At 43.4% G+C, this 21,907-nt stretch overlaps 1 long non-coding RNA gene across 1 annotated transcript; it reads right to left on the bottom strand.

Moving 5' to 3' along the window:
* Positions 1 to 2,756: 2,756 nt before the first annotated feature.
* On the bottom strand, positions 2,757 to 4,911 carry LOC142862396 (uncharacterized). Its single transcript, XR_012913451.1, has 3 exons — positions 4,741 to 4,911; positions 3,999 to 4,082; positions 2,757 to 3,002 (listed from the first exon to the last, which is right to left on the bottom strand). It is a non-coding gene; the product is annotated as an uncharacterized LOC142862396 (long non-coding RNA).
* Positions 4,912 to 21,907: the final 16,996 nt, after the last annotated feature.

The following is a 21,907-nucleotide window of genomic DNA, read 5'->3' as shown; positions in this document are numbered from 1 at the left end:
TTTTCTATATATATTAGTTGGCCAATTAATTTCTTTTCTATTTATAGTAGAGACGGGTCTTGCTCTTGCTCAGGGTGGTTTCAAACTCCTGACCTCGAGCAGTCCGCCCACTTTGGCCTCCCAGAGTGCTAGGATTATAGGCGTGAGCCACCGCACCCGGCCTCCTCTGGATTTCTGTGTGTGCCTAAACCAATGTCTTCAATAATGTCTTGCAGAATGGTAGGTGATCAGTAAATAATTATCAGCTGGGTAAATGGCATAGTCATGTGTCACACGTCTTATTCCCCCCAGTTAGGTTGTAAGGTCTTTGCATCTATCTTTGCCCTGTCCTAGCAACTGGCACAGTGCCTGGCCCAGAGCAGACATTCAGTAGTGTCTGAGGAAAGGTGCCGCCAGGAGGTGCCCCACACAAGCAGGAGATACCCACCTCCAGTCCAGTCCCATGGCTGGAAGCAGCAACCCTTCACCCACACTGTAGTGGTCCAAAGGAATGGTGAGGCAGCCCCAGAGAACAGAGACAGAGGCCTTACTCAGTTCTGAAAGTTGGGAGCACTTCACAAACCCCTCGACCTGGAGGCTGTGCTCAGGATTTGGCCAAAGCTATTAACACATCTAGGAGCCAGCCGTATCCATGTGACCCTGTGAGCAAAAAACCCAACCTGATTCTGATTCTGAGTTCCAAACTCTAGAATAACAGCAATGGTTAACGTGCATGAGGCACTATCTGAGCCAAGCACTTGCCAAGTGCTTTATCTCCACGGGCACCTCTAGCCTCACCACCACCATGGGTGTGTCTCTGCTTTGCCGAGGAGAAGGTTCCAGTACCTGAGTAACTTGCCTGAGGCCACACAGTAACACGCAGAGCCAGGATTTCAAATCCACACAGGCTGATCGCAGGGCCCTGCATTTAGCAGTGGGCTCCTTTCAAACATCTGAGGCTGAAGAGGGACACTGGGCAGGACCCAGAGACTCAGCAGTCAGCTTGTTCAGGTTCTGGGTTATGTGCTAAATAGTAAGCCCAAGTAAATGCTAACTCCTAACTTATTTTTGCCAATTTTCTCTAACATCTTTCCTTAACTCTCCACCTAAGAGATTAGAATATATATCATCAGAACCAATAAAACTTTAAGAAATCCAAAGAGAAAACTTCATTTTTTTTCCCTTATCAAACTGACAGATGATATAGCTTCAGACTCTTGACAACAAGCCTGTATTCAGAGGGAGAAGTAGCTTCCCAAAGAAAGGACAGAGAGGGAAACCAATAATTATTGAACACCTACCGTGTGCCAGGGACTGACAGATGCTTTCACATTTTCTGTCTCTGAATCCTTACAAATAAGAAGGTATTATCATCCTCTTTTATAGAAGAGGGAAGTGAAGCTTTAAAATAGTATGTGATTTTGCAGAAGTTAAACTGATACTGAGGGCTAGGGCTTGGATCAGAAACCAATGCTGACATCAGGAAGGTGTCGAGCTGTTGACTTCCCTTCTGTGTCTCTCTGTGAGACGGTCCAGTCAAAAAAACTGTTAGCCTGAGTTATGGGTCCATCACCCTAGTCCGTCCCTGCCCAAATGTCATTCTAGACTTTCTCTCCTTGTACTCCAGAGTTCTTTTATGTGGGTCTGTCTGCATGAGGGAAAAAGAAGGCCTCTTCATCTCCCCTTGTCTCCCAGCCACAGATCTGTCAGGTTTACAAAATACTCTTTTGAGACTTTCCTTTATCACAAAAGTGCCCAGCACTTACTAGGTTTGTTCATTCATTCATTTGCTTATTCATTCAATAAATACTGAGTGCTTATTCTGGGCTCTGGTAGGCACTGTAGATACAGTTGTGAACAAAACAGATAAAAAAAAAATTCCTGCCCTTACAGAGGTTAAATTCTACTAAGGATGACAGATAATGAAGAGAATAATGAGAAAAATAAAGCATGGAAGGGAAATCAGAAGTGTTGGCGTCGGGGAAGATGTTGAAATTTTGGATAGGTTGCCAGGGGAGACTTCCCTAAGAGGTGGACTTTTAGTAAAGACAGAAAGGAAGTCGATGTTTAATACCCAATTGCATGAATAAACTATTAAAATTATACTCATTCCAAGAACACCTCCAGAAGAAGACAGCCACAAAGAAAGCTATTCAAACACTATATGCCACTATTGAAGCAGAGGGAAAAAAAATCACAAAAGATTAAGGCTCTTTCCTTTTCAAAATTCCCTTTATTCTTTCCAATTTTTTTTTTTTTTTGAGACAGAGTCTCGCTTTGTTGACCAGCCTAGAGTGAGTGCCATGGTGTCAGCCTAGCTCACAGCAACCTCAAACTCCTGGGCTCAAGCGATCCTCCTGCCTTGACCTTCCAAGTAGCTGGGGGGACTACAGGCATGTGCCACCATGCCCAGCTATTTATATATATATATATATTTTTTTAAATTTTTTACTTAATTTTTTTTCTTTTCATCAAAAGGTACAATTCTGCATATATATGTGTGTGTGTGTATATGTATATATATATATATACACAATTTTTTTTGAGTTATCTAGCTAATTTCTATTTTTTTTAAGTAGAGACCAGGTCTTGCTCAGGCTGGTCTTGACTCCTGAGCTCAAACTATCTGCCTGCCTCAGCCTCCCAGAGTGCTAGGATTACAGGCATGAGCCACCATGCCCAGCCTGTTCTTTCCAATTTTGCCCTGGCAAGTTTCTCACCTCTACAGACTCCTGAAAGACTCACCTCTCTTCTGCCATTTCTGTTCTTCCCTTCTCCATCCCAGTTCCATCCAGGGTATCCAAGGAATGTGGAAGCAGCCGAGGAAGGCAACCAGGTGATGAGGGGAACTAGCATGCTTCCTTCAATTTCATGGAGCCAGGTGGAGTGTAAAATGGTGGCTGAACAGGAGATGGGGATGCTGGGGTGACATACTTGGTGGGTCACAAAATGCTGGAAGCAGCAGATGGCCCAGAACAGCACCCTAGATCTCCCAACAGTAAGAAGATGTAAATACAGAGAACCTACAGGAGAAACAAAGGCACATATTATTTTGTCTTTGCTTTCTGGTATGTCTCTTTTGATATAATAGCTTTGTTGAGATATTCATATACCATGCACTTCACCTACCTTAAGTGTACAATTCAGTGATTTTTAGTATATTCACAGAATTGTGCAACTATCACCATAATCAATTTTAGAAGATTTTCATCATCCCCAAATAAGCTTTGTATCTATTAGCAGTTACTTCTTGTTTCCCCTAAACCTCCCACCCCACAGCCCCAGGCAACTGCTAATGTACTTTCTGTCTCTGTGGATTTGCCTAGTCTGGACATTTCACATAAATGACACTTTTTTTTTTCTTTTCTCTTTATTTTTTTTGGAAGGTGGATAGGTGACCAGTGAAGAAGACTGCAAAGGTGTTTTTTTTTTTTGAGACAGAGTATTGCTGTCAGAGTATTGCTGACAGAGTATTGTTTGAGACAGAGTATTGTTCTGTTGCCTGGGCTAGAGTGCCATGGGATTAGCCTAGTACACAGCAACCTCAAACTCCTGGGCTCAAGCAATCCTCCTGCTTCAGCCTTCCAAGTAGCTGGTACCACAGTCACTTGCCACCAGGCCCGGCTAATTTTTTCTATTTTTAGTATGGACAGGATCTCACTCTTGCTCAGGCTGGTTTTGAACTCCTGACCTCAAGTGATCCTCCTGCCTCAGCCTCCCAGAGTGCTAGGATTACAGGGATGAGCCACCAGGCCCGGCCCAAAGGTGGGTTTGGAACATTAGAACTTGAGAAGCTTTTCTGGAGAGGACAAGGGTGACAGAATGGAAAAGCAGAAGAGAGATAACTTGCTTCTGTTAGATTTTTTATTGCTCTATTTTTGCTTTGTAAGTCATTGCAAATGTAGGCAGGATAGAAATCCTAAGTAAATGAAAGTAAGAATTGCTAAATTGTTTCCTTTTATTTCTGTGGACACTTTTCTTTTACTGTTTTTACATATTTATGCCTTTTATTTGCTAACCTTATGTAAAGGAACTGCTTGAGAAGTCGGAAAACCCGGGTTCTCCTTTATAGTGTGATTTAGCTGCTCTCAAAGTGTCCTCTTCTGTAAAATGAGGGGATTAAAGTATAGTGAACACTCCACTATCCTCTCCAGCATCATCCCCTGAGGCGCTCCGACTTTCAGGTATCTGTTGACAGTCCCTATTTTATTTTTAGGTACCAACACAGACTTTCCCCCCTTTTCCTAGAACTTTAGGGCACAGAGGGAAGGTAGCTGCGAAGATAGCAATGTGAATTGCTTACAGTTTGTATGTCATGTCAAAGATTTGCCAAGAACCTCTGCACACATCATCAGGTTGTTTCATAGGTAAGAACTAGAAGGGACCTCTGAGGGCATCTAGTCCAATTCCTTCACAGTAAGATGAGGAAACAAGCCCAGAAATAGGATATGACTTGCCCAAGGCCACCCAGTGAGTGAATGCCAGCGCCAGGGCCAGTTCTGGGCTTCATGCCTTTCATTCACCCTTGAGGAAGCACAGGGGCTTCCATGAGAAATAGGGCCTGACAGGACAGGCTCCTTTGCAGATCATCTAGTGAGTCCAATCCCTCCTAATCCCTCTACGGCTTAGACGAGGGCCCCGCCCTGGGCCGAGGTTTCTTGGAATTTGCGGGTCCTGTATCCAGACCTCAGGGCTCGCACTGCAGCCCGAATGAACCACCGGGGAACCTGTGGTCGCAAGGGTCCCCAGGGGCAGAGGCACCTCTCCCCGCGCCAGGCCTGGACGATTACTCGGGGCAGAACATAAGTGTCCGGGCTACTGAGGTCCCCTTCCCAGGCAGGAGCAACGGCGCCTGGACCCGCAAGCAGCCCCTCCCGGTCCTGGTCGGAACCTCGCGGGCTCAACCAACCGCTGGGGCTGAGGCGCGAGCCGCGGCTTGGGGCGTGGCCTTACAATGGCGAGCCAATCCCACGCCGCACCGTGGCTAGGGGCGGGACGTCCGCTTCACCGCCCCTCCCCTTTTGCTCTCCGCGGCGGAAGTTGTGCGGTGACCTAGGCAACTGTCACAGGTCTACCGCCCAGCCGGTAAATCTGCCGCGACCCGCCTCTCTTGGCACAGCTGTTCGGAAAGCGAAGGTCCCTTGAGGGGCAAAAAGGACGTGGATTTTTATTGGTTGGTTGGATGCGGCCTTGCCCAGATTGGGTGCGGTGAGCAAGGAACGCAAACGTTCAAGAAGCTCAGCAGAGAAAGGGCTTAGGTGGACGGAAAATTCTGTGTTTCCAATTCAAAGTAGCTGCTCTCCGACGTGTGGGTGAAGATTTGAGAGTCCCAAACCTCCGGGTCTCACCATCCAATATTGATAGTTATGTGAGGAATTTAACATTTAGTGTGCGCCAGCCGTATGCCAGGCATTATTCTAGGTGCCTGGACTCAATGAACAAAGATTCCTGCCTTCTTGGATTTTATATTCTAACAAGGGGAGACACTACATTGTGTAGTGTGTTAGAAGGTTGTTTCAAGGCTATGGGGAGAGGAAAGAGTAGAGGTGCGGGCGTGGTGGTGCATGCCTGTAGTCCCAGCTACTCTGGAGTCTGGGGTGGGAGAGTCGTTTGAGCCCAGGAGTTTGAGGCTGCAGTGAGCTCTGATGATGCCACTGCACTCCAGCCTGGACAACACAGCGAGACCCCGTCTCTTAAAAAATGATAAAAAAAAAAAAAAGGAGAGCAAGGCCGGGCGTGGTGGCTCACGCCTGTAATCCTAGCACTTTGGGAGGCCGAGGCGGGCGGATTGCTCAAGGTCAGGAGTTCGAAACCAGCCTGAGCGAGACCCCATCTCTACCAAAAATAGAAATAAATTAATTGACCAACTAAAAATATGTATACAAAAAATTAGCCGGGCATGGTGGCACATGCCTGTAGTCCCAGCTACTCGGGAGGCTGAGGCAGTAGGATTGCTTGAGCCCCGGAGATTGAGGTTGCTGTGAGCCAGGCTGATGCCACGGCACTCACTCTAGCCTGGGCAACAAAGTGAGACTCTGTCTCAAAAAAAAAGGAGAGCAAGTAACATCATTAAATAGCTTAGACACCATTGAGAAAGTGAGAGTGGAATAAAGAATTGAAAGAGGCAAAACAGTTAGTCAATGGGACATCTAGGAGAAGAGCATTCCAGGCGGAGGGAACAGCTGACTGATGTTAATGAAGAACAATAGGGGCGGGTGGCTGGATCATCAGGAGAGAGGAGAGAGTGTTCAGGATGTGGGGAAGAGTGCCGATCTTGCAGGGGCTTGCATGCTTGGCTTTCACTCAGAAATGAGGAGCCACTGTAGGATTTTGAGCAGGAAAGTGACATCATCTGACTTCTATTTTAAAGTAGTCACTCGTGCTAGTATGTTGAGAACCAATGGCGGGGGCAAGATGAATGCAGGGAGGCGGGCTGGAAGGTTATTGTAGTCATACATGCCACAGTGTGCAGGAGGCCATGGTAATTTGGACCAGGGTGGTGGCGGTGGAAGTGGTGGAAAGTGGTTAGATTCTGGATATATTTTGAAGGTAGAGCCCACAGGATTTCCCAAAAGATATTGGGAATGGGGTATGAGACAAAGAGAGGAATTAAGAATCTCTGTAGGCCAGGCGCGGTGGCTCATGCCTGTAATCCTAGCACTCTGGGAGGCCGAGGCGGGTTGATTGCTCGAGGTCATGAGTTCGAAACCAGCCTGACCAAGAGCAAGACCCGTCTCTACTATAAATAGAAAGAAATTAATTGGCCAACTAATATATATAGAAAAAATTAGCTAGGCATGGTGGCGCATGCCTGTAGTCCCAGCTACTCGGGAGGCTGAGGCAGGAGGATCACTTAAGCCCAGGAGTTTGAGGTTGCTGTGAGCTAGGCCGACACCATGGCACTCACTCTAGCCTGGGCAACAAAACAAGACTCTGTCTCAAAAAACAAAAGCAAAAACAAAAAAACCATGCAATCTTCTTACTAGTTATATTATAGGTCTATTTCAGATTTTTCTATTTCTTCCTGAGTCAGTTTTGGTAAATTGTGTATTTTTCCATTTTGTTTAGGTTATACAATTTGTTGGAGTACAATTGTTCATAGTTATAATCCTCTTTTATTTTTGTAAAATCAGTAGTGATGTCTCCATTCTCATTTCTGATTGTATTAATTTCAGCCTTTTCTTTTTTTCTTAGCTGAAGTTTTGTCAATTTTGTTTATCTTTTCAAAGATCAACTTTTGGGTTTGTTTGTTTTCTCGATAGTTTTTCTTTCTGAGACAGAGTCTTGCTCTGCCATCTGGGCTAGAGTGCTGTGGCATCAGCCTAGCTCATAGCAACCTCAAACTCCTGGGCTCAAGTGATCCTCCTGCCTCAGCCTCCCAATTAGCTGGGATTACAGGCGCATACCACCACGCCTGGCTAATTTCTCTATTTTTAGTAGAGATGGGGTCTTGCTCTTGCTCAAACTGGTCTCAAATTCCTGAACTCAAGCAATCCTCTTGCCTCAGCCTCCCAGAGTGCTAGGATTACAGCCATGTCTTGCTCTTGCTCAAGCTGGTCTCAAATTCCTGACCTCAAGCAATCCTTCCACCTCCGCCTCCCCAGTAGTTAGGATTACAGATGCATGCCACTATACCCAGCTAATTTTTGAATTTATTTTTTGTGGAGATGGGGGTCTCGCTATGTTGCCCAGGCTGGTTTCGAACACCTGACTTCAAGTGATCCTCCCGCCTTGGCCTCCCAAAGTGCTGGGAGTAAGCCACTGCGCCTAGCTCATTCTCTAGTTCCTTTACTTGTATAGTTGGGTTATTGATTTGAGATTTTTCTTCTTTTGTAATGTTTGCATTTGTAGCTATAAATTTCCCCCAAGCTCTGCTTTCACTGCATCCCATAGTTTTGGTATTTGTGTTTTTATTTTCATTAATCTCAAGTTCTTTTCTAATTTCCTTTGTAATTTTTTCTTTGACACATCAGTTAAAAGTGTGTTCTTTAATTTCCACATATTTATGACTTTTCCAGTATTACTTCTGTTATTCATATCTAGTTTTCAGAAGAGCTACTTTGTAAAATTTAAATCTTACAAAGATTTACTTTTCACAAATTAAGATTTAATTTGTGAAGACTGTTTTGTGGCCTGTCATATGGTCTAACCTGCAGGATGTCCATGTGCACTTGACAAAAATATGTATTCTGCTGTTGTTGGGTGTAGTGTTCTCTATATGTCTATTAACTCTAACTAGTGTATAGTGCTAAGTCCTCTATTTCTTTGTTGATCTTCTGTCTTGTATTCATTATTGAAAGTGGGATATTAATATCTCCAAATATTATTGTACAACTGTGTTTCACCCTTTAATTCTACCAATATTTGCTTCATATATTTTGGGGCTCTTTTGTTACATATATATATGTTTATAATTGCTTTATCTTCTTATTGTATTGAACCTTTTACCAATATGTAATGTACTTCTTTGTCTCTTGTTGCCTGTGTACATTTTTTTTTTTTGAGACAGAATCTCACTCTGTCACCTAGGCTAGAGTGCAATATCATAGCTCACTGCAACCTCAAGTTCCTGGGCTCAAACGATCCTCCTGCCTCAGCCTCCCGAGTAGCTGGGACTACAGGTGTGCGCCACCATGCCCGGCTAATTTTTTCTATATATTTTTAGTTGTCCCACTAATTTCTTTCTATTTTTAGTAGCGAGGGGGTCTCACTCTTGCTCAGGCTTGTCTCGAACTCCTGAGCTCAAACAATCCTCCTGCCTAGGCCTCCCAGAGTGCTAGGATTACAGGCATGAGCCACTGCACCCAGCCATTGTAGGCCACTATTAAGTCCAAATTTCAGTCAACCAATCAAATAACCTCTTACAACCAATTCAGGTATATAAGCTAATACATTATACCTGGAATCTCTAGTAAATGCATCCATATCAATGAATTTGGCCCTATCTAGTGTTATATCCTACTATCATTGGTCTAACATCCTTAGAATCCATTCTGTCATACTTCCTAGGTTTCTGCCAACATATTAAACTCAACCTCCAAAAGTGCTGGGATTACAGGTGTGAGCCACCATGCCTGGCCTCTTTGTATCTTTATATCTAAAGTGAATCTCTTGTAGACAGCATATGGAGAGATTCTGGTTGTTTTGTTTATTTCCAATCTGCCAATCTCTTCCTTTTAATAAAAGAGTTTAATCCACTTACATTTAATATGATTGCTGAAAAAGGATTTACATCTGCCATTTTGCTATTTGTTTTATGTGTATCTTATATGTTTTTTTGTTCTTTTATTACTATTTTTCATGCATTTAGTTGATTTTTATGGTATGCCATTTTGTTTTCTTTCATGTATTTTTTTTTGTTATTTTCTTAGTGGTTAACTTGGGGTTACAATGACCATCTCAAAATCATAACAATCTAGTTTTAAAAATAACAACTTAGTTTTAATACTATACACATACTCTACTCCCATAGCTCTTTATTCCTCTGCCTTTATACCGTTATTGTCACAGTTTATATATTTATGCATTGTATTTCCATGACATAGATTTATCATTTTTTAATACATTTTCCTTTTAGATCATGTAGGAAAAAGAGAGAAGTTACAAACCAAATCAAAAGTACAATGATACTGGCTTTTATATTTACCTATGTAATTACCTTTACTAGTGTTGTTTATTTTTGTTCTTATGGTTTCAAGTTACTGTCTACTATCTTTTCATTGCAATCCAAAAGATTCCCTTTAGCATTTCTTGAAGATAAGGTCTATTGGTAGTGAATTCTCTCAGCATTTGTTTATCTGGAAATGTCTTAATTTCTTTATTCTTGAAGAAGGATACTCTTGTCATATATAGAATTCTTGGTTTATAGTTTTTTTGACAAAATGAAGGGAAAAATAGACAATTCAACAATAATGGTTGTAGATTTCAATACCCCACTATCATTAATAGGTAGACCTACTAGAAAGAAGTTCAACAAGGAAATAAAAAACTTACACACTATAAATCAACTAGACTATGTGTTTGATCATAAAACATGTCTTAGTAAATTTAAAAAGATTAAATTTGTATAACTTTACAACAAAAAAAGAAATTAAATATCAATAACATAAGTAAATTTGAAAAACTTGAGAAATTCAAAAATATGTGGAAAGTAAGCCACACACTCTTAAATAACCAATGGGTCAAAGAAGAACTTACTAATATAATGAAAATTAGAAAAAATTAGAAAATTAAATAAAAGCCAATGCTCATTTACCATTGTGAAAATCCTAGAGCCCTTAAGAATTATGGTAATTCTCCTCTGCTTGTGCTTTATAAATAGAACAACAAATTCTGAATGACAGCACATCTGTTTATACCATTGTTTACTGAATATCTTAAGCCCACTGTTGAGACTTATTGCTCAGGAAAAAAGATTCTTTTCAAAATATTACTGCTCATTGACAATAAATCTCATCACTCAAGAGCTCTGATGGAGATGCACAAGGAGATTAATTGTTTTCATGCCTGCCAACATGATATCCATTCTGCAGTCCATGGATTAAGGAGTAATTTCAACTTTCAAGTCTTATTATTTAAGAAATAAGCCGGGCGCGGTGGCTCACGCCTGTAATCCTAGCACTCTGGGAGGCTGAGGCGGGCGGATTGCTCAAGGTCAGGAGTTCGAAACCAGCCTGAGCAAGAGCGAGACCCCGTCTCTACTATAAATAGAAAGAAATTAATTGGCCAACTAATATATATATAAAACTAGCCGGGCATGGTGGCACATGCCTGTAGTCCCAGCTACTCGGGAGGCTGAGGCAGCAGGATTGCTTGAGCCCAGGAGTTTGAGGTTGCTGTGAGCTAGGCTGACGCCACGGCACTCACTCTAGCCTGGGCAACAAGCGGGGTGGCTCATGCCTGTAATCCTAGCACTCTGGGAGGCCGAGGCAAGTAGATTGCTCGAGGTCAGGAGTTTGAAAACAGCCTGAGCAAGACCCCGTCTCTACCAAAAATAGAAAGAAATTAATTGGCCAACTAATATATATAGAAAAAATTAGTTGGGCATGGTGGCGCATGCCTGTAGTCCCAGCTACTTGGGAGGCTGAGGCAGAAGGATCGCTTGAGCCCAGGAGATTGAGGTTGCTGTGAGCTAGGCTGATGCCACGGCACTCACTCTAGCCTGGGCAACAGAGTGAGACTCTGTCTCAAAAAAAAAAAAAAATACATTTTGTGGGGCTATAGCTGCCATAGATAGTGATTCCTCTGATGGATCTAGGCAAAATAAGTTGAAAACCTTTTGGAAAGGATTCACCATTCTAGATGCCATTAAGAACATTCATTGGAATGGATCAACATATCAATGTTAACAGGAGTTGATTCTGGAAGAAGTTGATTCCAACTCTCATGGGTGACTTTGAGGGGTTCAAGACTTCAGTGGAGGAAACAACTACAGATGTGGTAGAAATGCAAAGAGAACTAGAAGTGGAGCCTGAAGATGTGACTGAATTGCTGCAATCTCATGATAAAATTTGAATGGATAAGGAGTTGTTTCTTATGAATGAGTAAAGATAGTGGATATTTTTTTCTTTTTTGAGACAAGGTCTTTCTCTGTTGCCTAAACTAGAGTGCAGTGGCATCATCATAGCTCACTGAAATCTCAAACTCCTGGGCTCAAGCAATCCATCCTCCTGCCTCAGCCTCCTGAGTAGCTGGGACTACACCTGTGTGCCACTATGTCCAGATAATTTTTAAATTTTTTGTAGAAACAAGGTCTCGCTATGTTGCCCAGGTTGCTGTCAAACTCTTGGTCCCAAGCAATTCTCCTACCTCGGCCTCCCAAAGTGCTCGGGTTTATAGGTGTGAGCTGCACCCAGCGTGTTGTCTTATGTTAAGAAATTGTCATGGCCACCCCAGCCTTTGGCAACTACCACCCTACCCTGATCATTCAGAAGCCATCAACATTGAGGCAAGACCCTCCAGCAGCAAAAAGATTATGATTCACTGAAGGCTCAGATGATTGCTAGCATTTTTTGGCAATAAGGTATTTTTATTATTTTTTCCTCTTTTTTTATTTTTGAGACAGAGTCTCACTCTGTTGCCTGGGCTAGAGTACCATGGCATCAGCCTAGCTCACAGCAACCTCAAACTCCTGGGCTCAAGGGATCCTTTTGCCTCAACCTCCCAAGTAGCTGGGACTACAGGCACACACCACTATGCCCGGCTAATTTTTTCTATATATTTTTAGTTGGCCAATTAATTTCTTTCTACTTTTTAGTAGAGACGGGGTCTCACTCTTGCTCAGGCTGGTCTCGAACTCCTGAGCTCAAACAATCCTCCCACCTCGGCCTCCTGGAGTGCTAGGATTACAGGCGTGAGCCACTGTGCCCGGCCAAGGTATTTTTAAATTAAGGTATATGCACTGTCTTTTTAGACATACTGCTATTTCACACTGAATAGACTATAGCATAGTATTAAACTATGCTATAGATTATAGCATAGTATTAAACACAACTTTAAAAAAAAGGGTGAATAATATTCTATTTATATGATTACCACATTTTATTCATTCATTCATCTGGTGATGCACACTTACACGTTTTTGCCTTTTGGCTGTTGCGAATAGTGCCGCTGTGAACGTGTGCGTACAAGTAAGCCAGACCTTTTTAAGTTCACTGCCCTTTTTACCAAAAGGATGATGAGATGGGCATCTACTTTGTCTCTGTCCAGCACCTCTCCTTTCTGCTTGCCACAGCCCCTCCTTCACTAAGAATGTAAGAGGCTTATGGGGGTCCCAATTGTGCCATATGGCTCCCTTGCCCTAATCATGGCCATTTGGTCCCAAACCAGACAAGTCCAGGGCAGAGCTGAGGCAAGTGAAGTAGAGATGCTGTTTGGAGCCTTGTTTCCAGCCACGTGGAACTACCACTCTCAGAGGACGAAGCAGACATGAGTAAAGCCTGAAGTCCAAGTTCTGCTCAAGGGCCTCGTTCTAGATGCCTCTGTGTGGCCCAAGTATACTCCTTTCCTTCCTGTGATTACTGGAGATACTCCAGTATCCTTCCAGCCCCCATGCCCACCCCCTGAGTCCTTGTCTAACCAAGTCCTTTTGAGGTTTATGTCCTGCAACCAAAACAGACCTGACTACCAAACTCTCTCCACAGCAGAATTCTTCCTAGTCAGGAGATAGCTAAACGGTCTATTTTAGCTTGGATTCTCCCAGAAACTGACCCTAGGCCAAAGATTAGTGTGACAGTGATTTATTAAAGAAGTCTTTCCAGAAAAACCAGTCAGGGAGTGAAGTAGGCAGGACAGCAAGTGAGAAGGAGGCCAGCTGAGTGCGGCCTCAGGTAAAGTCCCAGCCTCAGCCCCATCCTGGGAGGAGCTCTGGAATGTAAACGCCACCTTGGAGTTTGTCCTGCTTCAGGGCAGAGGCGCTGGCCTTTTGTACATCCACACCCATCCCTGGGTATAAGTCCCCCTCGGAGAGGCAGGCTGTGGGGACGTAAGTGTCCAGGAGCGAGCCTCTGAGGTTGTAGGTGTAAGCAACACAGGGCTGCATACAGAATCCGGCTCACGGCGCTGGTAAAGGGATCTGAGGAGCTTGAGAGGGGAATGTTGGAAATGACATCCAGGGAAAGCTTGACTTTCCTCTCTTCTTCCCATCCCACTTGGCCTGCCACCCCCCCCCCCAGATCCCCCGCCCCTGCGCAGAGCTGGAACACACCATTAATGTCATTCACACACCGGTCGTGGCTGACCCACGTGCTCCTACATCAAAACTAAAGTGCACCACAGTGTCTTCTCGTGCTGGGAAGCTGTCAATATTTTTTTCCATCCTGTTTTTCACAATGACTTCTAATATAGGAGGCATTCTGGTTACCAAAAGTGTACTGGATAAAGAACAAATAAAGAGGTTCCTAAACACTTTTTCTCCCTCTGTGCCAGGGGATCCAATACCAATAGCAGTCACTGTAGTGACCAAATAGCTAATTCTAGCGGTACTGATCGATAACCACATGCCAGGGAATATTCTGAATGTTTTACATTCATCATCTCATCTAATCCAATAGCTACACAGGAAGATGCCATTATGTTGTTATTTCCATTTTACAGATAAGGGAGTAAATGGTGGAGCTGCAATTTGAATCCAGACTGTCTGATTCCAGAGCCCAAGCTCTTAACCTCGAACTCTAGAAGGTGTAATTAACAGTAAACAGGTTTAATTTCTTGTGTGTTAAATAAATAACAAAGATCTGTGAAATGAAATATATAGTAATGCAAGGAAGTACATGAGAAACAGTTTTATTGGAAATATTCTAACACATTTCTGAATAAGTAATGAAAAAATAAATAAAGACATAGAAGATATGAACATATAAATTTTTTTACCCTGAAAACAAACAGTACAACTTCATTTCAAGTTTCATGGACAGTGACAGAATTCAATAAATATTAAGCTACGGAGAATATTTTGGTAAACTTTGAAATGCAGAAACTCTAGAAGCCATTCTCTGATCAAAATACAGTACAACTAACAAGAATATAAAACACACCACTTAGAAATTAAAAAAAAATAGTATCTCAAATTATCCTTAGGACAAGAAGAAAATCAAAGGTAAAAAACTATTTGGAAAATAATTTTTAAAAGTAGAATTAATCGCCAAAACTATATGTAGAAGTAAATTAATAGCATTAATTGCTTTTAGTGTTAAAAAAAAGAGAAACGTAAAAATATTAACTAAGCATGCAAGTTGAGATTTTGGAAAATAGTATAAAAACATTCCCCTCCAAAATGGGAGAAAGGAAATATTTGAAATAGAAAACAGAAAAAACAAACACCCAGACGCTAAGAGTAGGCGGGATGAGCTTTCTGCCTGTGGACAGGGAAGTGCTTGGCAGTGTCCACGTGCACCTGGTCCCCTGGCATCGTCCGCGGTCCTCCCCCCTCACACTGCCTGGTGTCCTCATCTGCTTCCAAGGGGTCAGCTCCATTCAGCTCCTTTCTCTAAGTCACCACATCTTGTAGGCACTGTGCCTCTCGTGTGGCACTCTACAAGTTACTCTGCAACTAATTCTTTCCACTTATGACTCCCTCACTATGAGAAGTGACAGGACAGGAACCATATCCCAGTACTGATTGGATCCTCAGGGCCTGGTAGGTGTTGCATCTTTAATAAACATTTGCAGGATGGGAGAATGAATGGATGGGCTCAAGCACCTATTCCTGAGTCGCATCTGGTCCCCAGTGTTGCTTCTGTCCCTACTGCCCAGACACAGGTTGCAAGCCCATGTTGTGAGGCCTGGAATGAATCAGTCCAACAATAAGAGGACTATCTCTGGAGATTTTGCCTAATGGAATATTATGAAACCAATAATGACTGCGTCGACGGCGTCAATAAAATATGAGGGCTTTGATTTTTTCTTATTTCCTCTTTTGTAATGAATAATCAAATATTTCTTTTGCGAAACAGAAAAATCATCTATTCTACCTGCAAAGCCCAGTTCAAATGTCCAACCTTCTCTGGAGACCTACCCTGATTTCTCCAACCAGAAATAATCTTGCCTGTCCTGGGCTTCCAGAACATCTGCCCCTTCCTCTGGTCTCTTAAAGTTTCTGCCTTTCATTATTTGTGTCTGCCAAGGGGCCATCAGCAACCCATGGGGGCAGGAGTGCAGGCTTCCTGGATAACACCAGCTCTGGTAAGAAGATGCACTAGGATGTTCATCCAGACTTTAACCCATTTCCCATGGCACATGAAGTAGGCAGGGGACAACATACACGTCTGAATAGCTGGTTGCCTGGATAACAAGACCATGCTGAACTCAAAGCATGCTGAGGCACAGGATCATGGTCCCCAAACAGACTCCAGCAAACCTCAGGGACCAGCCCATGCACTCTCACACCTACTACATTGCACCTGGCTGGGGAAAGGTCCCAGAGGGAAGTTGTGTGGCTCTAGCCAAAAGGAAGCAAGGAAACAAAATATGTAGTAATACATACATGGGGGTTTACTGTCGTATTACCTGGAGCTAACAAGTGCAGTTCAGATAGGTGTTTTAATCTTTTTTGTGTGTGTGCCCAGATGAAAAGGAGAGGGCATTCCAGGCATGGCAACCCATCAGAGTAATCCCCAGTGGCAAGAGACAAGCCGATTTACTTTAGAAAGAAGTACAGGCCGGGCGTGGTGGCTCACGCCTGTAATCCCAGCACTCTGGGAGGTCGAGGTGGGCAGATTGCTCTGGGAGTTCAAAACCAGCCTGAGCAAAACCCTGTCTCTACTAAAAATAGAAATTAATTGACCAACTAAAAATATGTATACAAAAAATTAGCCAGGCATGATGGCACATGCCTGTAGTCCCAGCTACTCGGGAGGCTGAGGCAGGAGGATCGCCTGCGCTCAGGAGTTTGAGGTTGCTGTGAGCTAGGCTGACACCACGGCACTTACTCTAGCCTGGGCAAGAAAGTGAGACTCTGTCTCAAAAAAAAAAAAAAAAAAAGAAAGAAGTACAGTGTTAGCCACTTGTTGTCTACTTAACCCTTTCACTTGGGTGCCAGAGAATACTCACTGGCTGTTCAAGACATCACCAACGGACAAACGTGGTGGTTCACGCCTGTAATCCTAGCTGGGAGGCTGTGGGAGGATCACTCAAGTTGAGGAGTTCGAAACCAGTCTGAGCAAGAGCGAGACCCCATCTCTACTAAAAATAGAAATTAATTGGCCATCTCTACTAAAAATAGAAATTAATTGGCCAACTAAAAATATATAGAAAATATTAGCCGGGCATGGTGGTGCATGCCTGTAGTCCCAGCTACTTGGGAGGCTGAGGCAGGAGGATTGCTTGAGCCCAGAAGTTTGAGGTTGCTGTGAGCTAGGCTGACGCTACAGCACTCTAGCCCAGGCTACAGAGTGAGACTTCATCTCAAAAAAAAAAAAAAAAAAAAGACATCACGAGCTCAGCATGTCTAACACACCCACCCCACAGGAACCCTTACTCTGTTAGTCTTCCCCACACCAGTCCACATCACCATCTGCAGAGCTGCTCCGGTGGTTCTCAACCCCTCCTTCTGACTGCTCATACACTCAGTCCGCCACCAAGTCCTGCTGCTTCTACTCCAGTGTTGTACTTACACCCATCCACCCCCTCCACCCTGTGTGTCACCACCCTAGTCTAAGCCACATCTTCCATCTGGACTACACAAGAGCCTCCTAATGGCTCTCCCTGCTTCCTCCTCTGAGCCCCTACCATGCACTTCACGCAGCAGTCAGGATGCTCTCATATGACGCAGACTGAATCACGCCACTCCATTGAAGTTGGGACAAAATCCAGGCTTCTAGTTTTAAAGAGCTCCCAGTGGCCAAATCTGGGACAATGTGAGCACCAAAACAGTTAAGATTAATAACTAATTATAGGCCAGGCACGGTGGTTCACGCCTGTAATCCTAGCACTCTGGGAGTCCGAGGCGAGGGATCGCTCAAGGTCAGGAGTTCAAAACCAGACTGAGCAAGTGTGAGACCCCGTCTCTACTAAAAACAGAAAGAAATTAATTGGCTAACAAAAAATATATAGAAAAAATTAGCCGGGCATGGTGGTGCATGCCTGTAGTCCTAGCTACTTGGGAGGGTGAGGCAGAAGGATTGCTTGAGCCCAGGAGTTTTAGGTTGCTGTGAGCTAGGCTGACGCCACGGCACTCACTCTAGCCTGGGCAACAAAGGGAGACTCTGTCTCAAAAAAAAAAAAATAATAAAAATAACTAATAAAAAATAACTAATTATAAAATTATTGGAAAATAATAGAAATCCAAGAATCCCTATGCATAGTGAGCATATAAATTAAATGAGCAGTGAAAATAGTAAAATAAAAATAGTAACTATAGATTGCAGAAATCTGACCACCCCTTGACTGGGTGATCAAAACTAAAATCACACAGATGTTGTACACCTCTGGCCGTCACACTGAGAAGGACAGGATACGGCCTATGCAGTCTTCCAGGCACCCTGTGTAACAACGAAGACACGACACAGGAACCCTAAACTAGGAACATTCTATTAAAACAAAGGGGAAACTGCATTCTTCAACGACATCAACATCATAAAAGACAAAGAAAGCTAACCATCCCAGGTTAAAGGATACTAAACAGGAATAACAACTTAATGCAATACATCATTCCTGCACTGGATCCTATCCTAGAGGGGGAAATGCTACATAAAAGACACTATCGAGACAATTGACAAGATGGGAGGTAAATTAGATACCACGTTGTATCGGTGTGAACTTTAATGAAGTGGATAACTACTGTGATAGGAAATACACATAGTATTTACTGGCAAAGGAATATGATGTTTGCAACATGTTCTCAAATAGTCCAGAATAAAAGTCACATGTACATACCTTAAATACATAGAAACTGGCAACTCAAATAGGGTAACCATCAACAACAGTGAATCTGGGGGAAAGGACACACAGATGTCCTTTGTACCATTCTTGCAACTTTTCTGTTACTTTGAAATTAGGCTCCTGCCACCATCCCTGCCCAGGCCACCCAGCCTTATACCAGCCACATGCCCAGCATACTCAGCTCCACCCCCACGACTGCCTGTCAGTATTCCCAGCATTCCCACCTCTTTCCCCCCTGAGCTGTTGTGCCTAGTGTTGCCTTTAGATGGAATTCTTTTCCCCCAACTCAAGTCTCTGAGTCACTTTCTCAAAATGGCCTTCTTGAAACTCCCCAACCTGTTTTAGATCTATTACATTCTTTCACAGCACCAAGAAGCTTTCCTTCACCACACTTATCACAGTTTATGAGCTTATATTGGGGGTGGGGGTTGCATAATGTCCGTCTTCCCCAGCAGCCTGGAAGCTCCCTGAAGCAGGGATCCCAGATACTCTACTCACGAATGCATCCTCCGCCCCAGCTACTGGACCTGGCACACTGCTGTTCACTCAGTGAACAGCTGACGGATTAAATGATGAATTCCACTCTCCAAGTTCACTCCCCAACTGTTGGCAGCTCTCAGAGAACACACTCTGGATTCCAAGAGGCTTTGTCCTTGAAAGCTTTCTGGATCCCCCCACCATGGTGAGGAGGAGGAGGAGGAGGCGGAAGTCAGCAGGAGAGGAACGTTAAGTGAGAGATGATGAACCTCAGAGAGCGGATGTGAAGAGGCAGTTGGCCGTGCAGGCTGGTGCTCAGAGGGGCAGTCTGGATTAGAATGAGGTAACCAGGAGCTGAAGCTGTTGGCATAAAGGACATCCTTCACACACCTTCACAGCAAAATAAAGAGAAAGGGAAGGGGCCCAGAGGACCCTGACTTAGGGTTGAGCAGAGAAAAACAGTCCTGGAAGCAAGAAAGCAATTTCCAGAGAAGTAGTACTATTAAGAGAGAGAAAAAATTGTTACTGAAGGCAAGAGAGGAGGACAGTTAGGCACTAAAACCGCATACATTTGGATTTTCTTTTTCCTTGTTTAAGATCAGCAATCTGGTACCTGGTGCCTCGAGGCAGCCCAGTGGGGGGTTAAAGGCTGGACTCTGTCTGAATCCTGACTCCACAATATATAAGCTGTGTGACTTTAGGCAATGGATTCAATTCTCCCAGACTGCAAGCCTTCATCTGCAAAACGGGAGTGGTGCTAGCATGTACTTGCTGGGGCTGGTGTTAGGGTCACACATCATCTTTGCAAAGCCTTTGGAACCATGTTTGGTCTACAATCTAGGCAAGGAAAGACATCATACATGCATACACAGCAGGAAAGGGTGATCTAGTTTCAGCTAATGGGAATGTTTCCCAAGTTTAGCCTCTCGCCAACAAGTTTCAGACAAGAGACAAAAGGCCCTCCATCACCTGCTGTTACACATCCCCTTCCTCTGATTTGATCCCTATTTAAAAACATATAGTGGGCAGGTTCCATTTCACATCACCCTTCTTCCAAAGCCTCTTTCTGAAAATCAGCTTTCTCCCTGTCCCCAAGTGTGCCCCAAGTCATAGCATGCCAGAGTTTGCCCACTTGATTGCAATTAACCCTCACCTAACAGCATTTCACACCCTGTTTTCTACCTAACCATGATGACACCGCGTCCTTAACACAGCTACCTTCTGTGGATATAAGTAACGATTCCCAGGTCCCTTACATGGGGATACCACTGATGTCTGCCCATAGCTTCTGACTATCCCATCTCTAAAGGAAAAAGAAGTATGTTGCTACCGTTTCACAGCTTAGAAAGCACTTACCCAACGTAACCTCCCTTCCATCCTCACAACTGCCCTGTGAGGTAGATACAGCAGATAGTAACAATAGTGGTCCATGCTTATCAGGCATTTACAATGTACCATGCTCTATGTTCAGCATTTTCATATGTGATCTAATTTAAACTCAATAAAACCCTATGAAGTAGATTCAAAAGAGAAAAATGGAGTGGCTAGAACTTGCCCCAAATCAAAGAGGTAGTAATGAAACCAGGATTTGAACCTCAGACTGTCTGACTCCAAAGCCACACTCTCACCCCTTCTATAATATTGCCTCACAAACCTAGCATATTATTCCCCAGATATTATTCTACCAATTAAATTGAAGCTCAGAGAGGTAAAGCAACTTGCCCAAGATCCGATAACCAGGAACTGGCAGAGCTAAGACCCATCCTTGTATGCTTTGGCTCTGAGGCCCCTGAAACCTGAAACTTCAATGACTGAGCTCGATGATATAGTAGGTCACATTTCTGTAGCAGACTTGCCTTGACAATTCTCTCAGCTCACAGTAGTGTTTCTATGCAGCAAATCCTTCCTGGCATTTGTTGGGAAATTTATGTTTTTTCTGAATCCCAAAAACAATCAGTTAAGAATTGGGAAAAGGGAAAAAAGTATCAGAATTCTTTTGTGAGAATTAATCCTCAACAATCAATATAGAGGCACTCCTGGTTTGAAGGAATCCACTGATGTCCTGTTCAAAGCAAGAGAAGGAAATGCCTATATGCAGAGTCTAAAGTTAAGGTAGACATTTCCAGAACTTGGGACAGGAGCACAGAGGAGAGAAGTGATCATATTAAAGTTGACATACTAAAAGTGTATTGGTAGCCCTGTCTGCTGTTAAGACTGAGTCATTCTCACAAATATTAGTATGTTTACATGCATAGTATATTTCATACAAATCCTATGAATGACGTTCCAAGAAATAACAAGTTTTGGAAACAAGTAAGTCCTTAAATTGGTAATTTCAACTTGTGACTCTGTGTAGTGCTGTTAATCTTGTTGAAGATTTAAACATGTCATTATTATTATTATTCAAATACTCTCCAATAACATTTTCTGGCATTTTCCAGTTACTGAATATTTGCTACAGCCTGTAAGCTGTAGTTCTTTGCAACTACTGCTAAATGTGTATTTCTTATTTGTTTAAAAAACACAGAAAGTTATAAAAAATACAGAATAACATGATTTCAGGAATTTCCAAGAATTCCAATTTTTCATTCCCAATTCCTGAAGATTAGTATCTGTTGGGAATTTGGAAACCTTAGCCCAGAGGAACTGGATGAACTTCCCAAGCAACCCACTGGGGTGGCAAATGGAGAGAGGTCATCTTCCTTGGCCTCCAGGAAGGGTCTGCACAGGAGCTGGCCCTGGAACAGAGCATCCTTCTCCAACATCACCCTAGAGAGGTCTGAGAAGAGGTCACTACAGGGATCCAAAGGCTGAGCCCTAAGCATTGATTGGCTTTAAGTAGGAAATTTGTGTCGTCTCAAATTTTATCTCAATCATTGGTACAAATGTTAACTTTCATCCTAGGGAATATCTGCTCACTATAGTATAAAAAGTGTATTATAAAATTTACCACTGAGAAAAATGAATGCTCCAGAAATGGAGGCCCTGTCCAACCCACAGCCTTAACCCCACCGTGTCCCAGCAAAAGAAGTGGCACAGCAGGATGGGTTGTAGAATCAGGTAGGCAGATCTG

The sequence above is a fragment of the Microcebus murinus genome, chromosome 19 (assembly GCF_040939455.1).
Source record: "Microcebus murinus isolate Inina chromosome 19, M.murinus_Inina_mat1.0, whole genome shotgun sequence".
In the NCBI taxonomy this organism is placed as follows: domain Eukaryota; kingdom Metazoa; phylum Chordata; class Mammalia; order Primates; family Cheirogaleidae; genus Microcebus; species Microcebus murinus.
Note: the sequence above shows the minus strand (reverse complement) of the source record. Positions and strands in the feature narration are given on the sequence as shown.